This window comes from Siphateles boraxobius, unplaced genomic scaffold (genome assembly GCF_051911475.1).
Source record: "Siphateles boraxobius isolate OS27281-9 unplaced genomic scaffold, OSU_SipBor_1 21, whole genome shotgun sequence".
Taxonomy (NCBI): domain Eukaryota; kingdom Metazoa; phylum Chordata; class Actinopteri; order Cypriniformes; family Leuciscidae; genus Siphateles; species Siphateles boraxobius.
Window position 1 is genome coordinate 332,374 of NW_027508822.1, and position 14,115 is coordinate 346,488.

General features: G+C 37.7%; 2 protein-coding genes and 1 pseudogene across 5 annotated transcripts in view; all 3 read left to right on the forward strand.

Annotated features, from left to right (window-relative positions):
* Positions 1–1,887, forward strand: part of LOC143746052 (uncharacterized) — a 257,996-nt pseudogene extending 256,109 nt beyond the window's left edge. The window contains exon 5 of the transcript XR_013206424.1: positions 1,861–1,887. The product of XR_013206424.1 is annotated as an uncharacterized LOC143746052 (transcript). The remainder of the gene's footprint in view (positions 1–1,860) is intronic.
* The window catches only part of LOC143746091 (uncharacterized), a 606,033-nt gene that overhangs the window by 42,056 nt on the left and 549,862 nt on the right, over positions 1–14,115 (forward strand). The gene's annotated exons all lie outside the window — the stretch shown is intronic.
* Positions 7,591–14,115, forward strand: part of LOC143746087 (uncharacterized) — a 29,115-nt gene continuing 22,590 nt past the window's right edge. Inside the window, exons 1-3 of one of the 3 annotated variants that reach the window (XM_077237816.1) lie at positions 7,731–7,789; positions 7,935–8,001; positions 8,439–8,498. The gene's annotated coding sequence lies outside the window, so the exon portion shown is untranslated. Of the gene's footprint in view, positions 7,790–7,934; positions 8,002–8,438; positions 8,499–14,115 lie in introns of all 3 variants that reach the window. The other 2 variants (XM_077237818.1, XM_077237817.1) reach the window with 2 other exon arrangements.

The window sequence follows — 14,115 nt, forward strand, 5'->3', positions numbered from 1 at the left end:
AATCAGCAGTTCACTAGCGGGCACCGTCATTGAAGAGGGGGGCTGGGGTCACGGACACATAGTCGGCGCCTTGTTCCAGACCGTAACCCTCAGGTCACCCTGGCCACCCGCCGAAGATCGGGGGGTGGATGAGGGGACTCTCACTCTTGCGAGTTCACCGAGTCTCGACCTATTTATGACGCGATGATCACGTTCCCTTGCGAGAACATGAGTCACCCACGAGCGCTGTTCAAGCATGATCAAACACACTAGACAGCGCTCGTGCCCATCAGAGTCCGATACCAGTCCGCTGCAACCAGAAATGCACGGGCGAGCCGTCTTTAAAAAGACGTGCCGCGTGCGAGCTCTTTTATGAGAGGAGAGAAAAAACTCCGCGATGTTGAAGCGCACAGGGAGACACACACACACACTGGCAGATTACTGCACAGCAGGCACTGTGAGCTCGCTGCAGATCGCCGTCACACCAACACCGGAGAGAGAAGCTCGTCTCGTAGAGCGAAGTCAGAGATGACTGTGGAGTGAAGAAATGCTCTTGGCTCCGAAGCGAAAACATATCTGCCTGTTGCTGGCGTCCTCCTTTTATACCCACGAGGTGGGGCGGAGTTACGCCATGCAAATTCCGCAGACCCATGGCATTTCCTTGCCATTGGCTCGTTTTGTAATACTCGAAGTCGATAGGTGTTCTAAGCGAAACCCCATTCGTCGTCATCTGACGTAACTCGGAGTGACAACGAAAGGGAACTACAACTACATTTGGATTATTAGACAATGTCGAAATTAAGTGAATCTGCAGAGTTTTGCATTCAAAGGCATGTAAAGGGAACCATAGACACAGAGAAGAAAGAGTTAACTCTTCACGTGTGCTCTCGCTCATGACCGCTACTGAACATCTAAACACAAACAACGATCAAATGCACATAGACGGATCTTCTTCCGTCTGTTCTTCAAAATGTAATCAAATGTATATTTCTGCAAGCATGTTTAAACTGACAGTGTCTAAGGCAGGCAAAGGCATTTTTCAAGTCGAGTTCGCAAGCCACTGCGCAATACACACACATTACCGCGGGGTGGGGTTCATTTCATAAACTGTGGACAAGGTTATTTAATGTAGCCTATAAATTAATGCATATGTCAAAAAAACGGATAATGTTATATTTTGTAGTAGCGCTATCGTCGCGTAATAATCTGTTTGGTTGTAAAATGTATTACCTGAATAAATGAAATGAAATCGATTGTCTCGTCCTGTGGAATCATTCATTCACAGACATCTTACGAAGATGTTCAACTAATAAAGATCTTCATCGTTGGCAAAAATATGATGCATTTGCAGATTTGCTTTCACTAGACTGTACTGTAAGTCCCCGGCCACTTCATCCAACGCTCTTGATGTTTTTAAATCTTCCTGTTACGACTCCGAGTCGAGTGTGAATTGAAAGCGCTTCAGACGATTCAGTGCGTGAGGAACTGAACAGATCATTCGAACTGATTCGCGAACCGATTTAGACAGATCAGCCAACTTGTTTGATGAAGTCTTTAAACAGAATCGACTCAAAAGAGTGATTAATTTGTGAATTGAGCATCGCTCCTGCCCATAAAAAAAGATACAGCGCACTTGGAATAAACATGTATTGCATTAAAATAAAGTCACGAGAGGAACGTCGCCCAACGTAACGAAGTAAAAGGTACAGAAAACTTTCAGCAGAAAAAAAAAAGTGCAGTGTTGACCTCACACCGCGGTAGGCATCTCATTCACGCGATATTGCGGTGATGCGGTTATCGTCACACCCCTAACTTTGAGCTTCACTTTTCATTTCACATTTGCCTCTTTTGAAATCTCACTTGATTTAATGTTTCTTTTAGACCTGATGGATGTGAACCAAGGAAAAACAAGCGAAAAATGCTGTCTGTAAATCAAAATCTGTAAATCAAGGCTGAAGAGTCACATGAGTTCACACTGGGAAGCGGCGGCTCAGGCTTTCGCTCTTTCTTCAGAATGAGAAGCTGATGTGATTTCAGACCATTTAACTGTGATCAGTGCGGTAAACGGTTTCATTGGGCTTCAGTCCTGAAGAAACACCTGATGATTCACACAAAGGAAAAGATGCATTAGTAATATTACAGCAGAAAAGATACGGCGGTGTGTGTTTCAGTGCATGAAGTCCTTTACTACAGACGATGAAGTGAAAGAGTGCCGCAAAATTCACACTGGAGAAGAAGGCCATAACACTTTTATGAGAGACATGAATCTGATATTATTATTTTTTTACTAATTCTTCATTATTTTTCATTAGAACATCTAGTTTCTCTTCCACTTCTACTCTTCCATGCAAATGCAAGATATACTTTCATGTATCTTTGAAACTGGACTCTTTTCTTCTCTGAGATGCTTTGGCTCTTATAAGTCAGCAAAGAGAGAGAGATATGTCTCCTTCAGTTTCACTTTTACTTAATGTTTGTATTTGCTTAAAGTAATGATTGATTAAACTCTTTACTTATTTTATCAACATCTCATTGTTATTGTCAGTTTTTATTTTATGCTCATTCTGCTTGAATCAGGAATCATTTTAGTTCTGAAAGACATGAAGTATTATTTGCTTTTAGATCTCTCCATGTTGTTAATTTCTCATTAGAAATTTTAAATGGCTAATACGTAGATCCAGTATCATATATACATTTCAAAGAGTTTGTTTTAGTCAGTTTGATATTTTATGCACATCATGAGGCTTATTGAAGTCAACAATTACTATGAACTTTAAACAACACACAGTTTTCATAAAATATACTGAAATGATTTCTGTCTCTATCCCAACCAAATAGATAGCTTCACACAACCAGCAGAAAGAGAGCAGCTGGAATAAAGAGAAGTGGTGTGTAATCCTTGTTTTTTGTAGATATTTTGTCATTGTGAACAGTATAAGGTGAATTTTTGATCATCTATCATTGACGCACATCTATGAGCCGCAAATCACGAGACGACAGTGATGTCATACAACTCTTAGCGGATACCGGGCCAGAAAAGAAAATTAGATGAACTTGGCCAAAAACAAACATGACTTTAATAATAATTGTATTAATATAACACTATCATTGTGTTGAGCTAATAGGCTGATACTTCTTAATTATTAATTTTAATGAAAATAAAGTTTATAATCTACTAATATGTATTTAATAATCAGCACTCAAAAAAGCATTTGAATAGCATCAAAAAATAGCATTTGAATTTCCCATAAAGCAGTTTTTATAACAAATAATTGTAGCCCATTATCTTCCTAATAACATGCCTAAAATATATTTACTCCAGTATAAAAAATATAAGGTCTGTTTCTAAATGCTTCTGAATATTAAACAAAACATGGCTTACTGACAGATTTATTTTAATATAGCCTGCATTAAATCATTAAGACATCAAATACATATATACAGTATAATAAAAACAGTGCATATGTTTAGTAAAATGCTCTAGAAATGTTTCACAGTCTAGCCTTCCTCATGCCGGCTACGACTGGATTTATTTTTTTCTTCAAAGAAAATGCAGGGTGATAGTTCTTCTTTGGCTGCAGAAGAATACACTTATACTTCTAAGGCCCTGTTTACACGAGAACGATTCTGGGTGAAAACGTAAAAATATTTGATCGGATGTGCCTTTCGTTTACACGGCGACGGCGTTTTGGAGGCTTAAAAACGCAAAAAAGTGAAACCACCCTCCAGAGTGGAAATCTTAAAAACGATCCACCGTCGCGTTCCCATCTAAACAGTAAAAACGCAAATCTGCTCACTGTGGCTCTCGTCGCGTACATGTTTATGTCACAGGCATGCGGCATTACAGGAAAATAACCCCAATATGTCGGATTATTTCCATACGTCGGACCTTCAAGTTGCCATAGCAGCTCTGATAAACGTACAAGAGTCTTTTCAGCAGTTGTACAAAATATTCTCAGATATTGGTGTTGTTGTGTCGCAGTGCTTCACATTGCCAGCTAGCCGCCTGGAGTGCAGACTACATCGAATTTCACACACTTTTACGTCATCATATTCATGCGGATTTCCCCCCGATAACGCTCGTCTAAAACGCAGAATAAAAAGTGATAACGCAACGCCACTTTTGCGTTTTCTCTTCAGATCGTTTCCGTGTAAACATAGCCTAAGTAGTGTGTTTTAATCGACTGAACAGCTAGCAAAACAAGTGTTAAAAGTGTCTTTCTTTCTTAAAAACGTGAATTACCAATGCGTGGATTCATTCTTTATGGGGTCTGAGGCTAAACTTGTTCTAATATTTCATTTTGTTTTAGGGAGCAAGTAGCAGACAGATGAATTTATTAAAATGAGGGCCGCAAATGAGTATTTATTTACCGGGGCGATAAACTCGGCCAGTGTGGATTGGAGGTAAGGCAACGAGCCATTTGTAATTTTCCACTAGGCTCACTTGTGTATTAGAATGAATAGCCCTCACCCTATATAGTATAACCTACACCAATAAGACATCCAAGGCAATAGTCTTTCACTTTCACAGCACTGTTTTTTGTAGTGCTGTCATAAAAGCTATATATATGTTTTAACCAAATTAGTGTCCATACATATGATTTCTGGGGTACTTTGTATGTATGTACTGCTGCATCATATTTTGTAATCTGTTTTAATATTTTTCATAAGTGTTTCCTTTTTCTCTTGTTTTAGGACAATTCTGGATATAATGGGCCTGTTGGGGAAGCTACTGTGCCTTCTCTTTTTGCCATGTTCTGCTGATGGCTTAGGTTGTGAAGATGATGGTCCTGGGCCAGCTGGATCTGATGAAGATCCTGAGTGGAAAGAAAGATTAAACTTGGTGGCCTAAAAATGGTAATGATCAAGGCAGCAAACATCCTTTTCCTCCGACAAATACATTTTGCGGTTCTCACATGGAATTACACATGTCTGCATCTACTGTAAATTAGAGTCATGTGCAAACAAATCTACTTTAAAAATCCACTTAACCCAGCTTCTAATTACCTGAGCCACACAATAGACATCGGTCAAATAAAGCTGTTAGCAACACATAGATTTTTCTAAAACCGGTGAAGTTCTTATATATGCTTGTTTTAGATGAGCAAAATCCGTGCAGAACTGATCACTGGTTATCACCGCGAGATGCAAGCCAGTTAGAAAACGTATCTACTGGGTGTGGTGATGGCGCAGTGGATAAGACACATGCCTTTGGTGTGAGAGACCCGGGTTCGAATCCACTGTGAGACACCAATGTGTCCCTGAGCAAGACATGCGACCTCTGAAATATAGCAATTGTAAGTCGCTTTGGATAAAAGCGTCAGCTAAATGAATAAATGTAAATGTAAAACGTGTCGGGTGCGGTCCGCCTTGCTCTGATGTCATGCTGACAAATGTCTAAAAACTCTTGCGAGCGCGAAGCAGTTGTGTCGGATTCTGCAGTTTCTCTCCACCGACTCGCTGAGCAAAAGCATGAAGGGAAACGACTTAATGACGACACAGCTTAATGCTTATTGGTTTAAACAATTGTGATGTATGTTCTCTCTTAAAGGCCCTGTAAAGGCAATTAAAAAAAAAAATTCTAAACACATTATAAATGTTAGAAATGTATTGCTAAAACACATGAAAAAGTACTGTGAACTGTGAAGTACTGAATTGTGGAGTCAGACCGTTAAACAATTTTTCACCATTGATATTTTACGGATTTTTTGGGCGGGGTGATCATCATACATCAGACTCAATGATATTATTTATTTTAGAAACCTTTGAGTTTAAAGGTTTTGACATTTTCTTAAAAGAAGAAAAAAGGGACTTTATATCAGAGGAGAATATTCTTAAATCGGGATCATTGAATGGTTCTGTCTTTATAAGGATGAATCTTGCCCAGAAGACAAAGTAATAATACCATATAATCAAGATTTTTATCATTAGAATGAAAATCTGACAAAAAATTATAGATTCTGTCATCTGTGTGTTAAATAATCTGCTAAAGTTATTGTTGTTTAGCAATGATGCAACATTTATTATTTATAAACAATTAGCTTGGTATAGGTAGCCTATCAATTCATTTCTATATCAATGGATGGGTCTATAATTTATTTCGAGAGACAAAAAGTACTTGACGGTCAGGTTTATGTTCTATCTGGCTTAAACTTAGCTATACCACGTGTAGGTTTAGTTGCCCTTAGCCTTCTCTACTCACTTTAAAATGCATTTTCTTTTTAATTGTCTTTTGTTGCCTGTCTTTAGCTTTTGTGAGATGGCCTCTTCTGGTAAGACCCTGTTTACTCCTTGCATTAAAACATACTCCACATTGTTTCTGGGGCAACATTACAGTAGATATTGGAAATATCTGAACTTGTTTTTTTACAGTCTATGATGTGAACACACAAAAGACACATTTATAATAGGCATGTATTCATGTATGTAAATCTCTCTCTAAGTGAAGAGTTGAACTGCACACTCACTCAAATATTTTGATTATTTCCAACATCATTTCTTAAAATAGCTTACTGGTCGGGACTAAAATGCAGGCTATGTGCACTTAATGTGGGTTTTATCATACTCTGTCTTTACCAAATTCTTTTTAATTTGCATCTCATAAAGGTGTGTTTGCTTTAGCTATAAGAAAATGAAAATCTATCTCTAAACTTATAAACACTCATTATTTTTTTATGACTTACAAAATAAACAACTTACAGAGACATACATGGACATGGTCATTTTCAATTTTCTCTGCACAGTCCATCATTGGTGGCCAAAAGAAATCAAAGTGGCTTGAATCTTTTTTCACTATTGTTCCATCAATAAGTGGTTGTGCCGCTGTACTTTGAAGATCAGGAGCAAATTGATGCAATCCACACACACCTGACATCAATTCTGCGCACACACACACACACACACAAACGATAAAATCACCATGGATGTCCTTTTTAAAAATAGTTAAAGAAGAGGGGTAAACCATAGGGGAGTCATCATAATTCATAAATGGTGTCAAAAAAAAAATTGTGAACAACAGTATTGTGTCTTTCTTTTAAATGGCCCTTGGAATTTTAGAAAAGGGATAAATTGTGTTTGTCTTCATAAAATGCTGTGTAGGATACTGTTTTGTAGCTGTACAAAACATAACGACCAATAGAGAATGGTACTACAGCTAATCAAGGATCCATATGATTACACGGTACTGTATGTCTAATGGGCCAAATTTTGTTAATATCTGAATGTAACTATAAATTCACAACAACATATTTCACTCAGTCTTCCATATAAAAACCTATGGTGAATAGGCCTATAACTGCAGTAGGTCATATACTTTTCATAACATAGTTGATCCAACTGTGTATTTTTAAATGTTCAATTCACAAAAACACATAGTCTTCTGTAGGCTGAGTGAAGAGAGTGAAGCCCAACTGAATAGCTAAAGACATTTTAATCCGTGGAGATCTAAACTGTAACGTTTATATTTAAATGAACAAAAAACAAACAAAAATGTCTATGGACGGCTTATTCATGTGTAAGAGTCGATTTAATTATGTTATTTTGAAGTATATTCCCCTACTGGACGCATCAGGAACAACAGGGACGTAAAACTGTCAGGGGCGTAAAACTGTCAGGGGCGAATATCTGCCGGCTCCAGGTCTGCAGCCTCCCCATATAGGTCAGATCCGAGATGCTAGAAGAGAGATGTCTTGCTTGCTCTTGCACTTGCACTAACGGCCGTTAGGAAGTGGTATATCGCTTCCTCTTTAAGCATTCGCGCTTAGTCTCACTGTGTAAAGCAGACGAGAAGCACAGTATCTTTCACTCTCTCGTACGTCCTATTTACAGTCTCTTTGTAACTTTATAACAGTGTACATTGTGTTAAAACTTTGCTGATAAGTGTAATTAGCAAATTCTCTTTGAAAATGGCGCTTTTAATCTTGATCTATCATTCGCACGTGTGTTTTTCCATGCAGGAGTGAGCTAGAGTAGGACTTCCGGTGTGTTTTTGCTCATTTTGCCTCATACTACTCTTCTTTAAAGGTATGTTTGCACACTTAATGGTTATTTAATTTGTTTTAAGTATAGCAGTCTGAGATATAATATGTGTTTGACTAACATCGTCAGTTACCATATGGTTCAATAATATTCCAGATAGCAGTCATTGAAACTATGTTAAATCAACATTCCGTTGTCAACATTAAGTCATTGTATCAACATTCAACGTTTCGTGATTTCAATGGAATTTCAATCGTTTTTAAATGTTAATTTTAAATGTAGGCTAATGCCATAAATTAAATAGCCTGCTTTATCTACAGCCAGGATGTTAAAAAGTAATGGAACATTTGAAATCTTGTATAAAACACTGAACACACCACACAAACAAATTCATTTTTATTAGCCTTTTTATTTAATTAATTGTAGGCTACTCTTTATTTACACTTCAATGTCCTCTGACGCCTGAATATCTTGTCGTCCAGTCCCTCCTGCCCGGTCTGGCACATGTGAAGTGGGTGACGGCGGCTGTCTCCATCTGCTGAGTAAGAGCACCTAAAACAGAAAATAAAATCACAATGCAAAAAATTAGCGCTGTGATAACAGATTTCACGACACAAGCAGTGGGTAGGCTACAGACATGTATTTTGAGCTAAATATCACAAAAATAGACTGGACTCGGAGGTTTTGCTAACTTTATAACCTAGAAGAGAACTACAAAGTAGGCCTAGGCAACTTTTGGCAGATTTTGACATAGTGGTAAAACAAAAATCTATTTCCTGCAGCACTGCGTCAGTTACTACACTAACCATCATAACGATCAGCCTAACAGTATTTGATTTGGTACAATTCATTCAAATCAAACAATAAGCAAGCTTACCTGTACGCTTGTGCCAAGGGTCCAGAAATGAGCTGTGTCCGGTGCAGTACGTTGGTATAACGTTAACACCCGTTGATCTCCCGGTCAACCAAAAATCTACTGATTTTCAATCATATTTCCCGCTCAACTATAAATCAATGACTTTTCAACACGGTAAACAGTCATACCTCTTATTACACAGCATTTCGCCACATGGGCTACATAATTATGGGAATAAGATATATTGATTTCAGATTAAACGGGTTTAAAATTGCACCTGTTTGTATCTCATAATCCAACAGTTTACGAAACAATAGCCACAAATGGCAGCAGCAGGGTTTGTATTCGAGCGAGTGCACGATACTGAATGGCATAATTATAACTCCTGTACACAAAATATTGATTTGACTGAGTTTTAATACTTTATTAGCTCCCCAATGCAAAAAATCCACAATGAAAAAACATTCCTAGCGCTGCTGACATCAGTGACCCGGATGAGTCTGTGTTATCTGTTTTGTTCATCATAAAATGAGTGGGTTTATGACAACAGCAACTGCTTCTTATTCAGACAGTTTCATTTTATTCTCATTAAAAGTATCAAAGCTTCACACAAATGCACGCTGCACATTACTATTATAGACTTATTTTGCTGCGTTTACAGTGTTATCCACAGGATTTTGTGAGACTGGTGGGTGGACATTGGTTCCTTTAAGAACATTTTGTGCATTTTAAATTTAAATGCATAAATCTTGTGCAGTTTGATAGCTGAATTACGTGACTAGATCAATGAAGAAATGTGTTCTCTTGTAAACAATTTTGTGCTCTAGTAGTAGTAGTATAACATTTTAAATATGGATATTTTTCTTACATGAACACATCGCTTCTGAAGGCCTTGATTAAACCCCCAGAGCCATGTGGATATTTTTTATTATGGATGGATCCACTTTTGAAATGTTTTATTTTTTATTTAATTTTTTTAAATCAAGCTGCTGAGTGCTTGTTGCTGCTGCGATTAGTGGCTCGCGTACAGTCTTCACTCGGACGCACGCTTCAATCTATCACTTAACGCCGTGGCGGAGACTCTATTCGTTACGGTGAAATTACAAAACAAGATGCACACAAACGTGTCCCTGCTTGATATACAATAAATTACAATACACAACAACTGATAAACATATTCGGTTTTGATGAGGAAAAAAAAACTGAAAAAAAGCATTTGTAGCATAGCATTGTATAGCAAGAAAGTATCAGTGGAAGTAACAGTCTAGTATGACCGGCCCTTAAAGGTGCAGTGTGTGATTTTCAACGACATCTAGCGGTTCGGTTGCGAGTTGCACTAAGGGCTCAGCCCACCGCTCACCCCTCCCTTTCGAAGAAGCTAAGGTGCCTGAAACTGGACAAACATATCGTCATCTGAGACAGCAGAGAATAGCCAGAGTAAGCCAAGAGTGTGTAACATTGTCACTGTTTCTGTACCACAGTCCATTATAAACCACATGGATAAAGTTTACAAAGCCATAGTCAGGTGAGGATCAAGGGTCTTAATATATATTATATAATAATAGTAATCAGCTGATTGTCTCACAAACGTAACCAGCACATTTCCCCCCACATAGCAAACCCATAATACAGCGAGGGAGAAGAAACACCTGAAACGATATACAACTATATATTTTTTCTAACAGGGTAGTAAAAGTTTAGCTGGCTAAATATGAGCTGTTACTGTGGCTGAGCTGGTTAAAACTTGACGCGTCCGCATGAGCCCAAAGGTGCGCGTGGCAAAAATGGCATGATTGTAACAGCGCGCGCCTCCGCATCCCGTAGACACCATTCACTACACACAATAGGCTTTTTTTTCTCTGATTTTGAAAACTCTTTGCGATCGACTTAAAATGCTTTATTTTTAGTTATGGATGTAACTCGCTATACGGTCTTGGTTCATTCTCAGCACAAGTCCTAGCCACCTATGCTGCCTCTCATGTACTACTTGCACAATCGTTTGATGGCACCCCGTACGCTGTCGTATTATCTCGTTACGGATTTTGGCTAATCTGCTAACCCTGAGTATCGTCCTTAGGGTAGCCATTTCGAATACAAGGAGTTTTTTCTGTTCCGCTTTTTTAAGGGTCCAAGTTTCACAGCCGTATAGCGCTATTGGCTGGATCAATGCTTTATACAAGCGCATCTTGGTATGTATGCTGATTCCTCTGCCTTTCCATGTCTTTTGGAGGTCGCCCATTGAACAGAACGCTGTTGCAGTTCTGATGGCCTAATGCTGGCTTGTTCCTCTGACATCGGCTCTTCGATAAGCGGTTTCATCCTGCTACGTATGATTTCCAGTATGATCTTACTAGCGTGTGCTGTGCCTTCAACTCTCTTTTTTGGTCAGTGAGCAACAATACCTCTTCACTAATCCATGGTTTTTTCTTCTTCCTTACGAACCCAATTGTTTCTTTCGCTGCTTCCTGGATGTTAGAGTTTACTACATCTAGTGCTTTGTCCACATCTTCTGGTAGGTTCTCAAGCATGGCGAATCGATTTGCTAAGGCTATCTGATATTCAAGCCTCACAGTAGGCTGCTTTATTAAATCCAAGTGATTTAATAATGTACAAATTACATCAATTTACACCAATAACATTTACCAAAGAAAACGGTTCAAAACAAAATTATACAAAGGTAGAAAAGACACAAAAGAGAGGAAAAAGCAACAACCAATTAATCCTACAACAAACAAAAGCTCAAACCGTCAAACCAAGCAAAATTCCAAACAAACTGAGCAGAGCACAAGGCAGTTCGCAATCTAAAATTGTCACGGAATGGCATAATAGTTAAGTGAGGATTCATGTGCAGGAATAAGGATCTTTAAGTAAATAAAAAAAAAAAAACTACAAACAAAAACTCCTCATGGGGGAAAACAAGATGGGCATCTGGCAGGTACAGGGAACATGGACAACGAACCAGCACAGGGAGACTAAATAGGGAAGCAAACAAAAGAGGGTAACGAGGAAGGCAGATTATTAATCAATAACCAGGTAACAAGATGGGCAGGGCTAGACAATTGACAGGAGAGCACATGGCACAAAGAAATACATGACAAGCTATGTGCTCACAACAGACCAGACTAAACACAAACACATGACAAACCGGGAGTGTTAGAGCTCTGTCACCAAACCACGATATAAACCAGACAGAAGTGACAGATCCCTGACAGAAATATAGGCTAAACATTCACTGAGGCAGCGTGTGTGAAGCAGGGATATGTAAGAAATAACTGTGTCTGGGTTAGACAGGTCAATTTAGCTCAAAGGGAATTATTTAATAATTTATAGGGAATCTTAAAAGAATCGGTTATACGGGCGAGCAAATGACTCGTCCAGCGTTCATTCCAGGGTTCCCGCGGATCCTTAAAAAGTCTTAAAAAGTCTTAAATTAGATTTTTAAAATTTAAGGCCATAAAAAGTCTTATAAAGTCTTATTTTTACTTATGAAAGGTCTTAAATTTGAGATGACACTTCGACTTAGACATATCTAAATGTTTTCCAAATTAAAACTATCTAATTAGCGTAGTATTATTTTTTATTATTCTATCTTTGTGGATTTGCTTGTTCACGTGACAATTCGCATCACATTCGCGGCCGGCAGAATAACGTCTGTCTCCTGCACGCGAGAGAGGAGAGAAGAAGAAAGTTGGCAAATGTCAGTTCAGTAGTAAGTTCATTCTTTGTGCGTAGGGGTGTGCGATGTGTATTGTCTACTATGATATTGTAATCATTGTTTTAAAGATGTACGAGGCACTGTGACATCGCATTTGTCTCTCGTGCTTTCACTGCGTGATGTGTCAGTGCAGTTATAGGTTGGCCTATGTCCCTAAATTAGTTTTTGTCTTATATTTATATTATGTTCTTATATTAGAATATCACATCAGTAAGAGTGCCGTTTTCCCGTGCACAAGTGTGATATTTTGTTATACAATAGTTAAATTAAAAATAAATTAACATTGTGAGTTACTTTTTAGACACCATATTGACAATATTATTTGTTTCCCCTTTATTTCGCTGACGAGAATTTCAAAATGAAACCATAGCAGAGTCTAATACAACAGACACCGATGATTTCTTGACTGAAATCCACGTTTTAAACGAGTCATTTTAACGATTCAATGAACAATCACTTGTTTCTTTCCCGAATGAATCAGCCGTTTGAACAAATCGGTTGAATGAATGAATGACTCCCTCAACTCGCTTACGGTATTAAGACTTGCTGCCGCCTACTGGCGGTTTTAGTTTCATATTTAAAGTACCCTTTAATTAAAACGTTAAAATTAGAAATCATTTCATATTTAAATATTGAATATGGATTTTTTTAAAAACTATCTCATAGCTTTATTTATGCAATTGTAAATGGAGTGTAAATATTAATGCCTCTTCTGATGCTGCTTCTGTGTCACCTCTGAACTGCAAAGATGGATTTTGATTGAATGATTTAATTTGACTGGTAACGGTGGTACTGTATAATTATTGTGTAATTAAGTATTATTGTATAAATAAGTATAATTACTGTATAATTTAATTTGAATAATTTGAATGTTAGTATTTGACATAAAAGGTGATGCAGAACTCTAAATAAGTTTAGAAAAAATGTCCATATATAGGTGAAAATGCCCCTGGAAATCAATTTAAGGTGGCAAATATTGCACGTTAATTAATCATTTCTGTCACTGCTGTGAACTGACCACTGCATAGAATATGAAAAATATGAATATCTTCGTGAGTCTGCTGTCAACAACAGGCCTAAACCAGCCATTGCACCAGCACAAAAACACAATCAGTAAAATATCATCTAATTATTATCAACAAAACGTTTAAAATATCGAGATATATTTTTGTCAATATTGCACACCCCTAATGTACGGTCTTAATTTTGATTTCTTCAAGTCTTAAAAAGGTCTTAAAAAGCCTTAAATTTGACTTTAAAAAGTGTGCAGGAACCCTGTCATTCTAACGGGCCGTAACTATAACCTCTGCAGCGGATATAAATATCCAAACTATAGTGAAACACTATTTATTAGCAAGGTAACTTTGATCAGCAGTTTAAGACATTAAATCTGTAAGCACATAACACAAGACAATTATCTTTAAAATACAAAGACTTTATTGATTATTCTAATTTCTAACACATAAAACTAATATCTAACACAATCAGATGCACACACACACACATTCATACGAGTTGCAGAAAGAAAGAGAGTGAGGAAAGAATGAGTTTTAAGAGTGAGATGATGAAATCCCAAGTTTCTTTATGC